A 14240-nucleotide genomic window follows, 5' to 3' on the forward strand; every position below is an offset into this window, starting at 1 on the left:
CGAGGAGAGCCGGGGTTGCCACTCTGCTCTAACGCAGCAGTTGAGACGGAGAGATGAGAGGAGATTTGAGGCTGTACAGCAGAGACAAGGCTGTCACACAAGTGGGGTTTTAAACATCACTTAACAGTGCAGGTCCAAGAAGTTCACGCCTGGCAAAGGCAAGCTCGAGAAAGCCTCTTAAAATTCTTTGGTCTGACGTTTTTGTCAAGACTTCCCCTCGTCTGGTCTAGCAAGGGAAAAACAATATGATTGTGCCGCACAAATATGTCACACTTTCTGTCTTTGACAGCATTTCAGTACATTAATGCGCATTTTTTTTCTTTGTCAATTACGTGGCAGCTGTTACTTGGCTCCTTTTATCTTCGCTGCTGCTGTCTTGGGCTTTGATTTTACACATAGGAGATGTCAGGGCAATTAATTGTCATCCTCAAGAAGAGGGAGTGGAAACTTCCACCAGCTGGGATCACCGTGTGATGTCAGGCTGCGCTGAGCTCTCCACCAGTCAGGGCATGAGAGAGGGCAGAGGGGTCAGCTCTATGGGAAAATACAGTCAACGGAGGTGAATAGAGATGTGAGACATTCATTCAATTCAAGAGACAGACACAAGTAGAGGCAGAAAGGCTGTGACTCATAAAATAATGAAAACCGGTAGTGTCAACTCAAAGTGACTCCCCTATTCACATCTTAATTGCGAGTTATTCTAGTGTGAGTGTTTTGTCTTAAGAAAATATGATTTATGTTCCCTTTTATGTGCTACAGTGAGTGTGCGTATTAGCATTCTGACCTCGCCCCCCTCTGTTCTCTGTGGGAGCAATCACAGCTCAATTAAACCACAGCGACGCAGATACAAATTGTCCCAAATAACCGGCGACCAATGGAGGCTGTCCGTTTAATAGGCAGCTTTTTGAAGGTGTCATGTAAGTTGCAGTATACAACAAAATGGCTTTAATGAAATATGCAAATTCTTATTATAAACCTGATGATGTTGCACTATAATTAACCTTAATATTTCAAAATGTTTAGAGGCTAACAAAGCACATTTGTTACACTCTGCTTTCTCCCGCTGTGTGTGTGCGCGTGTGGTATTCAGGCCTTAAAGGATCGTTGACTTGTTCCCATCAGAGATCTCTTGTAAATTAAGAATCGTTTTCCACAAGGTTATCAATAACATCCCATGTTTGATTGAATGCACAGGGCACAATACTAAAAAAAAAATGAATAACAAAAAACATGCACAGAGAGCCTGTTGGCATTTGTGAATCCTGCAGAAATATTAAATCTTCACGGTCCATTATGACGACATGTTTTTGATCACTACAATTTCACAGTTGCTCAGGCCTGAATTCAACCCATAGGACCTTGGGATCAAAACAAATGGTCCATTTCACGAATGAACTCTACAAAATATATATATAAAAGGAGTTCTTCTCATGCATGTAGGCCGATAGATGCTTTCCTATGAGGTTCTTTAAGGGGTAGGTACTTCAGGTGAAAACAGCATTTTTTCAGGCACTGGTCAATTTTGAGATTTTATCATATTTTGCTGTCATACATGTCTTCTTTCAGACTAGTGGAAAGTGTCCAAAAATGTCAAAAACACATTGAGGTGTTTATTTTGGTTCAGATGTCTGTTCTGGAAATGTATGTAAATATGTATACATTGATTTATTTATCAATATTTACATATTTAAACATATATATATATATATCCGTTATTTTGAAATAAGCAAAGGTCTGGCTGTCCCGAATACCATTTTTGGGACTTTAGTGAGAAAGCCTTGACAGTGGGAATGGGGGGGAGGTATAGCGTATAGCATACGGTCATTATTTACTTATTTGAGTCTAATGAAAGACAAGGACAGAAGGGTAGACATCAGCCCCCGTCTAGACCATCCCCACCTCCAAAGTCTCAAAAGTCAGTTTGACAAAGGAGTGAGTGTTGAGCTGTCGCACTCCTGTGGGTGCTTGCATTTGTCATATTTGTGTATGCGGAGCACAAATGGGTGGTTTTCCTCACCTGTTCTGTGTGCGTGTGTCATGTGCACCTGCCTGGTTCGTAGGTGCCAAGTTTTGAAACTAATTAAACACCATAGAGGACCTCCAGTTCTCACTGTAGATCAGTCTTTTGCCTCTTTTTTCAGTGCAGCTGATGCAACGTCTCCTTCTGCTTCAAAAACAACAGCAAAAAAACCCTGAAGCATTCGAATACGGATTTGGACATCGCAGCAGTAGGAGCGTTGAAGCATTTGGTTCAACCCGAGTCTGGTAAATGGGAACAGCTCATCTGTCTTCAAGTGAAACTGTCCAAACTGTCCATTGTTTTAATTATAAGATTTTTAAAATATCTTGTTTTACTTTTCCATGTTTACTTCCAGCATTTTTTCTGCATGTTGTTGAAAAAACATACTACTAATTTTGCACCAATTTGGATACATTTGGAATTTGAACACATGAATCCCTTATGTTACCAACTGTAATGTTATTTTTCCTCTTTTTCAGCCTGCGTCTTCCTCCCTCCCTCGCTGTCTGTCTATGTGCCCATCTGTTGGAATTAAGTACGTGATTGTCTGTGTTTTTGTGTGCATCCATATGTCTGTGGTTATGACTTGTGTGTTTCCTAATGTTACTAAGATTTTGCCAGACATCTGAATGAAATACTGTGCTGATGTGGCAGCTTGGAAAGACAGGCTCACAGGAGGTAACCACAGCACAGTTTCAGTCTGTGACATGAAAAGAAGGAGAGCTCAAAAACTGTGTTGGTGTCAAATATTATTCCAACTACAGTAAATCCATGCTCTCATCAGGGTTCTCGTTGTGAAGTCTGTTTCTGACACACAACACCAAACCCAAACACATCCTCAGCTTTAAATACACCTATCTCTGGCTTTGGAAGCCAGTGCAGTTTGCGGCTGCCAGTGGTTTTGTGGTAAAATGCTGTATTTACTGGAATCAGACAAGCCAAGGGGCAAAATCCAGAGCTCGCGTCCACTTCTGCGTCATCCATCCATCCCAGCCTATTTCCTCCTGCACCCTTTATTTGACTCTTTTGTCTCTGTGCTTTTTTTTCTCCTCCAGCATTCAAGCATCTCAGCTGCCATTTAGGCCACAGAAATATGACGTCTGTTGCTCTAATGATTTGCAGACCATAAGTGGAAATGCCCACCATGAATCATGAAAATGCATTTTCCCATTTCCATTATGGAGGAGACTACATGCTCACAGAGAGATTTACACCATCATTGCTTTCTCATTCTCTGGCTCTTTCTCTTCCCTTCGCTTGCATCCTCCTTCTGTGCTGCGTTGACCGCCTCCTCCTTGCCATTCATTTTCCTGCTCAACTCATTTATATTCCTCATGTTTTCGTTTTTCATGTTTGCCGGTAAAAGCCGACCAAAGTCCCGCCATGTGCATTTCATGAACGGACATGAATATCAGAAACAGCCTGATGAGTCCCCTTGAGTTTAGCTGATGTTTCAATCTGATTAGTTTACAAATCCATCACAGGATCCTTATTTTTTTTACTCCCTGAAGGATACACATCTTGAATTGAATTAATGAAAGATTACTGTGTGGGCTTAGAATTTGTGCAGCTGAATGTTTGCCTGTTGTTATGCTAGACTACAGCAATTATGGCATGGCTGTTTGAAACACAAGACTTCAATCCTTGCAGCATAACACAAGGTTTTAATTTCAGAGTGCTTAGCTGCCCTGGTACAACTTGAGGGCATTTACATGCTAATCAGCATCAAAAGCATGATGGCTCTGCAACTGATTTGTGTGTGCACATCCCAGGTTAGAGCATGGTCTAGAACGAAAGACAAAAATGCCACCATTTAGTTTGTGTTCTGTTTAGAAATCTTATACAGATTTATGTTGTCAACCTCATGCCTTTAATATCTCAGCACAAACCTTGAAACGCCACAAGTGCTCCTTCACAGCAAACACAGAGAACCCCCATAAATGACTAGTGTTAATTGTAATTTAAGATGAGTGGCTGGGTCAGGTTAGGAGTTGCCATTGATTTGACAGTACGTGCAGAATCATAATGTTATTGGTTTATCCACAACTGGCTCAGTTCCTGAGGATCGCCTGTGGCATATAAACCTGACCGGGAGCCAGACACTACCCAATGAATTCCTAATCATCATGCCTATTTATGTTATTAATCTTAAAACCATCCAATCAGGATCATTCAGGGGAATTGCGCATGTAAGAATTCTAAACAAAGTAATCATTACAGTGCATTGCGTCATCATGTACCGCATGTGAATGCACAGAGATCTTTTGAGATACTGTTTTCCCTCTTTCTTTTATCGCTCTGTCTTCTCTGGATCAGTCACTCACCTTTACTTTCTCTCTTCGTATCTGGTTCTTTTCAGATGCAATTATTTGGGAAACAGAAATATCATGCACATTTTGGCTGGACGTAAGTGGAAGCGCCTCTTACGCAGCCAACAAGAGCTGTGATTGATATGTGATGCAGAGAATACAGCACCAAGACAATGACCAATATTACTAATTTTGGAGATCATTCTGCAGCTCCAGGTTGCCTTAAACATTCATACACAATAAAGGGAGCTAAATCTTGTTTGTCTTGCCGAGCGTCTAAAAATGTAAGACATTGGCTGAACTCTTTTGCCGTCACAGAAAAGCACGTTTTAAAATATGTACTATTGTGTAAATGTCATTTATAGGAGTGTGTAGAAAGTGAAGGATAGCCTACAGAACACACATTGAGAGATAGTCTGTGGTTGCATACTGCATGTTTATGTGTTTTTCATCACTAAAATACTAAGCTAAAATCATTCCAGCCTTAGGTGCACATGATGAGAAGCAAAACTGTGAAATGATCTTATAATTAATTCAAATGTAACCTAAATATATTTTTGGTACCAACCTAAATATGTGTCTGTATTCTTAATCTTGTTGACTTGTTCTTGTATTAAATATTCAATGTTTTAAATCATAACTTCGGATGGTATTTTATTTTTGGCAGTGTTTTTGAACAGCTGCTGGTGTTCAGACAACATTTGACATTCAAGATGTTTGGCTCGTTTTGTTGGATTGGCTTAAATTATTAATGGTTTTCATGGAAAAGCATGTTTGTAATCCGCAGGTCTCCAAAAACCATTGTTTTAGTATTAGTTCACAGCACATGGCAAATGTGATTCGAATTAAACTATGAAATTATGTTTTCTCTTAACCCGATGGGGAAGTATTATGAAATATGAAAGAATGTCTGGCAAGATGCAAACATTTTGATATTGAACAAACCAATAAGATGTTCAGTGACAATGTGCCAAAATATGCATTACCATGTCCAATTTTTAGTGACTACAGCATTATTAAAATCTTATGTTTATGCATTGACAACACTTGTTAAACATTATAGGGACAGATCATGGTCTGGTTTAGTGCTGTTCAGAAAAAAGTCTGAAGTTGCGTGCAATTGTTGTGCTTATGTTGCCTAAACAAAACCACACATGGGCGTCATGTTGCAAACCTGGTCTCTGGAGTTCAAGTCCTGTACTGAGTACACCCACCATCCACCTCCCTTCAAATCCGGTGTGCCTCTGAACTTTATCCTGGCAGCTATTACTTTTGTCACCACAACGTAATTGTGAAAACAATTTAGTACTATTCAAATTTAATTATAGAAGACAGGGTTGTGCTATCATTGTGTATTCCCTTTGCTGTATTGCATCATACAGATGAAGCTTCCTTCCCTCTCATCGAATAGCCTACATATGGAAACAGATGGTAGGGAGAGTAAACCATGTTAATGTAATTTATAAAATGACGTCCCTGCAAGTTCCTTAAAATAACATTCATATTGTCAAAAACACTATTTACAATATTACTTCTGGACCAAAATTTAAAACATCACACCAGTCTTTAATTAGGTTTCGGTGAGAGGTAAATGTGACGAGTAAAACAAGAAAATAGCTGCGTGAAGAGGTTTCTTTTAATTTGGGGAAGGTGATTCTAATTTGGCACGCATAGAGAAAAGCTTTAATCAATATGTTTTTACCTTCGAGAAAATAAATGAAGCAAAAGTGCACAAGCAGAGTCATACACATACAGTAAGTTCAAATTAACAACTGTTTATTTCATTTATTGACAGGTGAAAGTGATACTTTCCTATTCAATACCATAATTTAGTCTTTCCCAGAAAATGATATACATAAGTTATCCAACAGTTGAACTGATCATGCCAAGATGAAAAAGTAAATACATTAAACAATTGAATGTGTCAGAGAAGAGTTAATTTAACTTTGTTAATTTCTAAGTTTGCAGTAGCGTTGGAATACCATATATTAATCATTTAAATGTAAATATATTTCGGCAAAAAGATGTTAGAAATAGTTACTTTTAATGAGAATAATCCAACCACATACTACATCAGAACAAACAACAATTTCAGTTTGGAAATATATCTATCCTTCTCCTCCTCTTGGCTCTCCATTGTGAAATACTGGATTCCCTCTTGCCATTGACCAGAAGAAAAAGCTGCAAGTTCAACATTTAATACAGCACATTTGCTGAAAGATCACCAAAAACTGAAATGCTATACTTCATGTAAGGTTAACTGTACTTCCTCACATCATTGCTTTAGGTGAGACTCCTGTCACCACTGAACTTTGAATCGAGCATTCCTCGTTCCTCTTGGGTCAAAATGTGAACCTTTGACTAGCTGGCCTCCTTCGTCTTTGCCAGGAAATGACTACAGTTCAAGTGGAAGTGCTTAACAGCTGGTAGCTGCGACCCATAAACAGAAGATGGAGGCCCTGATTGGAGCAGCACACTGTGCAACGTCAAGCTAGAGTTTCAGGCTTCTGCCTCAGCGTGTAAATCACACAGCGCAGGGAAACAGAAGCCAGATGGTTATTCACGTCCCAGCTTTGTGCGAACGTGCACATGTGAGTGCTTGTAGGTTTATGTCTATTTGCTCCTATGTTTGAATGAATGGGTTTGCTTGGCATTGTGTGTCATCTTGTATGCAAGTTTATCTAAGTCTTTCTACGTTTATACAGTGGTAAGGCTTTGCGGTTGCATAAATATAATGAGAATCTGACATAATAACATGGATGTGAAATGATATGGAAATGACCATGGTGTGGTGGCCACACATAGTGACCACCTTTAAGTTGAGTATTTTTGTTATTCTTTTATTTTAAATGATGACACACAGTATTTTCTTTTCATACATCATGTTTATTGACAGTTGTTGATTAATTTGACTGCACGCATTTTGGTTAGCAGGCTGTTCAATAATATTTCCTTTTTGTTTGAGTTGAAACTCACCTTGTGTGTCTTATTGTTTGCAGCTCTCCCCAGCTCTGGAAAGGAGGCGGCGCCTTCCAAGATGGCCTCTTATGGAAACGGAACAGGAAGTGGAGGAGGCCACCTTGGAGGTGCCAGAGGGGAGGCTGGCTTTTCTTTGAGATTTATTTAATTTGAGATTATTAAGAGTTTTAAGTTTGCTTCATGATTTGAGTGTTTATGTTGAGTAGGTATAGGTTTTCATTGTAGTCTCTGTTCACATTATGTTTATCTGTATTATGAAAGTAATGGTTTGTTTGTTCCCCCCCTATTGTCTCATTTGTTGGCTAGCCAGTATCTATATAACCCCCACCTATTGTTTCATTCAGGAGGTCAGGTATGTTGAGTTAAGTTGCTGTTTGTTTCAGTTGACCTCAGTTTAAGTAATTAGGGCCCTTATTTAGAGTTATTTTTCTATTTTGTTGTATTTGTACCAATATACTTTTTGAAATTGTTCCTTTTGAATTGAGTTACAAATAAATTAATTTTTTTTTGACAGTTACACCTTTGGTTCTTGAGCCTTTTCTGTTTGGTCCCTGACACATGGCACAAATACAACACTGCATGAGTAATATTTCTCAATTCACCATGGTTAAAAGGAGTCTTGTCCTATGTAAAAAAAAAAATGAATTGAAAAGTCCTTGGTAGTGTTTAAGTCATGCTGATCAAAAGCAAAGGTGGACTTCAACCAAGATTTTTCCATTACTCAGAGAGCTAGAGATGAGAGAGATGTAAGTGTACATTATGTGCCGTCTCTTGTACTTTCATCTTTGAATTGTCATACTTGAGTTTTAGATCATGCGAGCGAGGACATTTTTGTAAAGGAAGGACATGTTGGCTTTGTCAAAGGGTTTTTCCGGGAACAAGTCCTTCAGACTCAATCACAAAACACATGGTGTGTGAAGGCTGACCCGAACAACATGTTTTCTGTTCTCTATCAGTTGGAAACCTTTATTCAATATTATAATTTATTAGTGCAGTTAGTTACTAATTACTGTTACTAAAATGTATTCTTTTCTGGTTTGGTTTAAGCACAAAAACAAGTTCGCTAGGCTACGGACATATTGTGATCATGCTTAAAAAACTAAAATAACCTTGACTGTCAGGAAACAAGAAGTCCAAAGTTTTGCTGACCCATCCACCTCCCTGACCTTCTCCCTAAGTGGACTTTATGGGTCTATAACAACATAACACAATTTGATACTTTCCTCTAAAGGGACAAGACTTCCAACAAGTTCAATGACAGAAGATATTTGAAACAGCTCTACAGATTTACGCCCCATCAGAAGTTTGGCATCAACTTGTCTGTGCCTTCCAAAAGTATAAATCTGTTTTATGATGTGACAACACTGTAGTTAAGTTTCATTGGTTCAGGCACATGCATGACTTTATGCTTGTGGTGAGGGAAACTCAAAATTAAAGTTAATTTAATTTTAAGTTAAAAGAAGTTCAAATTAAATTAACCACTTGGTTTAGATTAGAGAACAATCATGGTCAGTCATCGTTCAAAGAAACCAACATTAACTGTTGGTAGGAAACAGGCGAACAGCAGTTTCCTGAGGCAAAGTCCTTGATTGTGTTCACCCACCCATCCACCTTTACCTCCTCCTTTGCTCACAGGTCGGCCACTAGAGGGCTTTGTCGCTGAAAAGTTGGAATGTAAAGATAAACATAAGTCGTTTTGAGGTCTTTTCTGCTGATGCTGTGAACAGTCTCTCTATTTCAGGGTTAAAAACATAATATGCAACATTTTCATACGACAGTGTCCAAAGCCCACTAGACCTATGTTGCGTATTTTTTGAGTTGTGTATTAACAATCTGACAAATAATTCCAATTATGTTTAAACCCAGAGATATATGTATCTTATTCATGCTAATTTCCTTTTTGGTGTCTGTCAATGGCGTCACATCCCCTTTACCCCTTCGACTTGAGGAAGAAGGTCGCCATACTAGCTGCAACTCTGTTGTTTGTCTTGCACACTGGTGATGGAGCATGATTACTCATTGCTGCAGTTTGCTGCAGATTCGGTTCAGCAGTGAAGACAACAACTCCATGATCCTACACTACTTCACAACGTCATCAAACTCTGTCTCCTGTTATTGTTTTCATTTAAAGATTCCTGGCAGTATAAATTGCATACTGTGCATCTAAGGTTTAAAATTGGGTTGGGTGGCAAAGGTTCGGGTTAGGGGCTAAGGGATGCCTTATTTCACTGAGGGTCCTCACATGTATTTAAATACATATGTGCGTTTGTGTGTGATTGTGTGAGAGAGTTACCATATGGAGCAGCTACAAGTCCTCTTTGCTCGCTCGGAGGTCAAGGATCTCACAGCGGACTGACTGTTTTCCCTTAATGATAAGGGTCTCCTCCTGAGGTTAACAGCTTACATAGTCCTGGTCAAAGGTGAAATACAAAATGGGATCATCTATATTACTTACATTGGTCCTTTGACTCATTTTATCATATTATGGTAAGAACGACTCAAGCACATAGATACATTCTATACTGAAGTGAGGGCCTCCCTGTGAAACGTACAACTCAGACATCATTATCTCTGTCATTTCTGAACACTATAAGATAAACACATTATTTTTCTATGTATCCTTTTGATATTTTAAACTTGTGTAAACCTCAGAGCAAACATTGTTTTCAATGTCTGGATTTCATTTTGTTAAATCAATAACAGGAATACTTGTGACGTTAAGCAGACAAATGCATTTGACAAACACTGTACATACAGATGAATAGCCTACATTTACACAGGCATTAGCTCATTATGAACCAAGATATTGCTCCCAATGATATCCTTGATTTGACAAATGCACTCCTCTCTCGGCTCTAACAGGACTTTTTATCGAACTCTAAATGGTTGAGACAGCCACTGTATTGGCCGTTCAGCAGACGGGCCATCCTGTCCAGTATTATGGGGTGTGAAAGGAAGAGATGAATATTGAAGGGGAGAGGCAAAGATAATGCTGGTGATAGAGGTTGGCCAAAAGCTGACAGGACAGCCCAATGGAGGGGAAACAGACAACTGACAAGACTCCAGCCATCTGAGCAAAGGGAGGCTTATAGACCCAGAGGTAAGATCGATCAGCATTAGTCAAAAAAAAAAGATCAATAGAAAGACTGTTAAGTGGCTGGAGAAGCAAACTTCCTTTCCAGCCCCAGTGTCTGATATTCGGCTGGTTTAATCACATCCTTTTCAATTACCTGAAACAAATTAATACTGTGGGCTTCTATCGGCTTTTTGGTAAAAAAAAAAAAAAAATAAGAGAGATTAATATATAGAATCAAATTAAAACTTTGTGTGTGTGCACATCAGAAATGGATGGCTAAGGGAGTAAGAGGTGTAAATAAGTGAAGCTTATATTAGTGTAGCATCAATCCTCATAATTAGACATATGTTAACTAAAAGCGTTAACTCGCACGTGTCTGATCTGTTTCCTCTCTCGCCCCCACGCCAGAAACGCCTCATTTAAGGTGTTTCTGCTGTGCCAGCTGTGCTGTGGTGTAGAGATGCCATGTCTCTTCGCTGCTAAACCTGTGAGAAATCGGCATCAGTAGAACTCCAGTCCACTTCTACCACCGCTCCGGCTACAAATGCATTTTTTACACATTTCCGCCGAGCTTTGACGCTTTGTCTGGAAGCCTCAGGCTGGCGTGAATTTGCCCGCGGGTGATCTCTCCTCGCTCTTCGCTCTGACGCTCTTATCGGCCTCTCTCTCTGTCCCTTTGACTACATCTACTCCTCTCCCTCTCTCTCTTTCGCTCTCTCTCTCCTTCCCCTCCAGCTATTCTTTCCCTCTCAGTGGAGACCGTCAAGCCAATCTGCTTCGGTGACACTTTTACAGGATGTCCATGTTGAACTATGACCCAGGAGCCAGGCTTGCCCAAAACTGTCACATGATTTAAGGTGGCAAATAAATTAGCAGCAAATTACCTGTCAAACACCTGCTGGCGAAGATGTTGAGAGGCTCCTCTTACCAAGGAACAGCTGGCAAAGGAGACGAGGAGGGGGCATTTCCATTTGACCAGAAATCACTACTTAACGACCCCCTGCCTCTTTTCAGCACCCGGAGAATCTGTCAATATCATAACATATCATCATCTGCTTAAGTGTGACACCGATCGTAAGTGACACGTGAGCTGTCATATGCGCTGTTCTCTGCGGGACAAATAAGTTTAGTGTTCGGCTGAATTAATCAGTGTTGACAGGAGGAGAACTCCCTCGGCTCTTTCCAGTCACGACGCATTGTTTGCCTCACCTCCTAATTGCTCTTGCTTTTGTAATTAACTAATTGCAGCCCGTTATGATTTTAGGAATGATTGTTTAATTTAGTGCAATGAGAGCGGTGTTGTTAGCACCTGTGGCAGAAGTTCGTGAAGATGACACAGTGCGGTGGGATCCATTATCTGAAATAAGTAAGAGTGACAAAAATTATTTAGACATTACTGTTATATAATCCTTTCAGGACACTCAGCAGCCATTATCATTGATGAGATCTGTTGCTTGGAGCAATCAGGAGAAAATTTGATGACTGCTAAATACGAAGAAAGCTCCGCGTTGTGTGACAACTTGTAATCATTGCTTGTGTTATTTGTAATTAAAGAAACATTAAGGTCTTTGAGTATTTCGCATTCAGATGCAAATGTAGCTCCCTTTCCCATCTTTGTTTTTATGATATGAGTAAAGACGGCCCACCAGTCGCTGTGCAGAGATTCTACCAACTCTCTTTATTCAGTGCTGCCTGGGTGGCTCTGCAGGAGCCTGCTGACTTTACATTGTTTGCAATAGATACCACCTGTTTGGAGAAAACACATTAAAGCTCAAAATGAAAGGTAATATCCAATGACCTTTTCAATGGGACCTATCTACATTATTCAAGCTGAGCACAGACCAGATTTGATGTGGAATCGGCTAAACGATGCACCCGAGTCATGTTTTATTCATCCAGCTGCTTCACGAGCTGCAACCACCCAAAGACAAATGTTGTGGGGGGGGTTATAGAAACACTGAGATAAAAGTACAGTTTAAAATAAAGTAATAATCTTAAATAAATTGTCATTGTCTGCACTGAATTATTTAACAGTTTCAGACTACTGCTCCCGAAAATGATCCATTTTTAAAAAAGGAGCAGAAAATTCTTCTCTAATGTATGAGTGTGTTCAAGCGACAAAGAAATATTAAAAGGCCTTTTTTTTAAAAGCTAAAAAAAAAGAAAAGAAGCCGTATAGCATCGCATCACCTGTTCTGAAGACACTTGAGCAGAGCCAGAAACTGACATGTGACCTTTTTTTCTTTCGATCATGACTGATGTTTTGAGGAAAACAGAGTTGGAACAATTATTGTACTTACAGAATATAATTCATTACAAATGTCTGATGACTGACAAGGTCCATTAAACATTATACAGCAGGTGTAACGGAAAACAGGAAACATATGAAAGTTCATAGTTATAAACAATGAATTAACTGTTCGTGCAGAAATTTACTCAACATGGAGCTAAATCCGCTTGCATGTACAGTGCGCTTACCTCTAGTAGGTGAACTAATTTACACTCACACATAGAAGTGGGAAAATATATATATATACTAATACGTTGACTGTCAATAACTCCAAAATGACTTAGCCTTCTGTAATGACCACGGGAGAGTATACAAAACATTTCTGGGGCTTCACAACAAAGATCCCCCCAAGATCCTAAATTATTTTCACCCTCAACGTACTGCACAGGCTTTTAGCTGAGAAGCTACAGTGAAGATTTTGGTTTAAAAAAGGGTTTAAATAATGTCTTTTTCAAATCAATTTGGGATCTCCAGGCTTCCGTAGACTTGGATTACACCTGATGAGCTGTATAGTGCCATTTCATGTTATATGTTGGTTATTTTGTTGTAGTTTGGTTAGGTTTAGGCATCAAAACAACTTTGTTAGCTTTAGACAAAAGATCACAGTTAAAGTAAGTATGCTATGTTACTCACGTACGTGAACTGACTTCATTATGCAAGTTAAAATAAATCAACGTTGACTTTTGGCTTTACATGGGAGACAAACTCAAGCCATCAAATACTTCATTTCACTTCACAGATTTTATTGGTGTTGTTGTCACTGCTAACATCCACCATCAACCATTATTTCATGATAGCGGTATACACTATAGAGCCACGGATTTTCTTCCCCCTTTTTCCATAAATGGTAATCTGACCAGTGAGTGGTTGTGCCAACGTCAGCCTGACAGAGGTGAGTGTGTTGCAGCTGCAGGTGTTTGCATCTGTTGTCTAACCCGAGACATGCACAGTGTTCACCATATGCACCGCTGACCTCTGATCTCATCTCTCATCACTCTCTGAAGCAGCACACACTAAACCGAGTGTTGAGTTTGCGTCCGTGTGTGCTCATGTGAAGGAATCACATAAAAGGCGAGTTCAAAAAGAAAAGTCAAACTCTTTATAAATTAGTTCTGTGCCTTCATTGCATTCAGTCTCGGTTGTGGGAATTTCCTTAGACCACAGGAAATGCTCAGAAAAGCTTGTACGACAGCAAAACAACATAATCTTTCTATTACTCACATAAATCTATTTCATATTGATAATCAACATTTTTGAGCTATTGAGGATTGAAAAACAAATGTCAAGGATCTGGACTATTCACACTGCTGTTCTTTATTACTCAATTTAATGAGACACTTCAAAGAGAAAGACGTCATTTTCTGAAGATGTCTTTGAAGTCACAGTGATGTTGTAATACAGTCATTTGTGCGAGTTGTGCAGTACTTAATGTGTTCATTTTATTCATTTACACTGTGTTGGAAGTTCACATTAGGAAGAAAGTATCTGAAAAACATGAGCTTTGATAAAACAGCTGGTGTCTGAATATGCTTTTAGTCTCCATTCATGTTTAATTATCTAAGTTTG

Source organism: Pagrus major, chromosome 5 (genome assembly GCF_040436345.1).
Source record: "Pagrus major chromosome 5, Pma_NU_1.0".
NCBI lineage: Eukaryota > Metazoa > Chordata > Actinopteri > Spariformes > Sparidae > Pagrus > Pagrus major.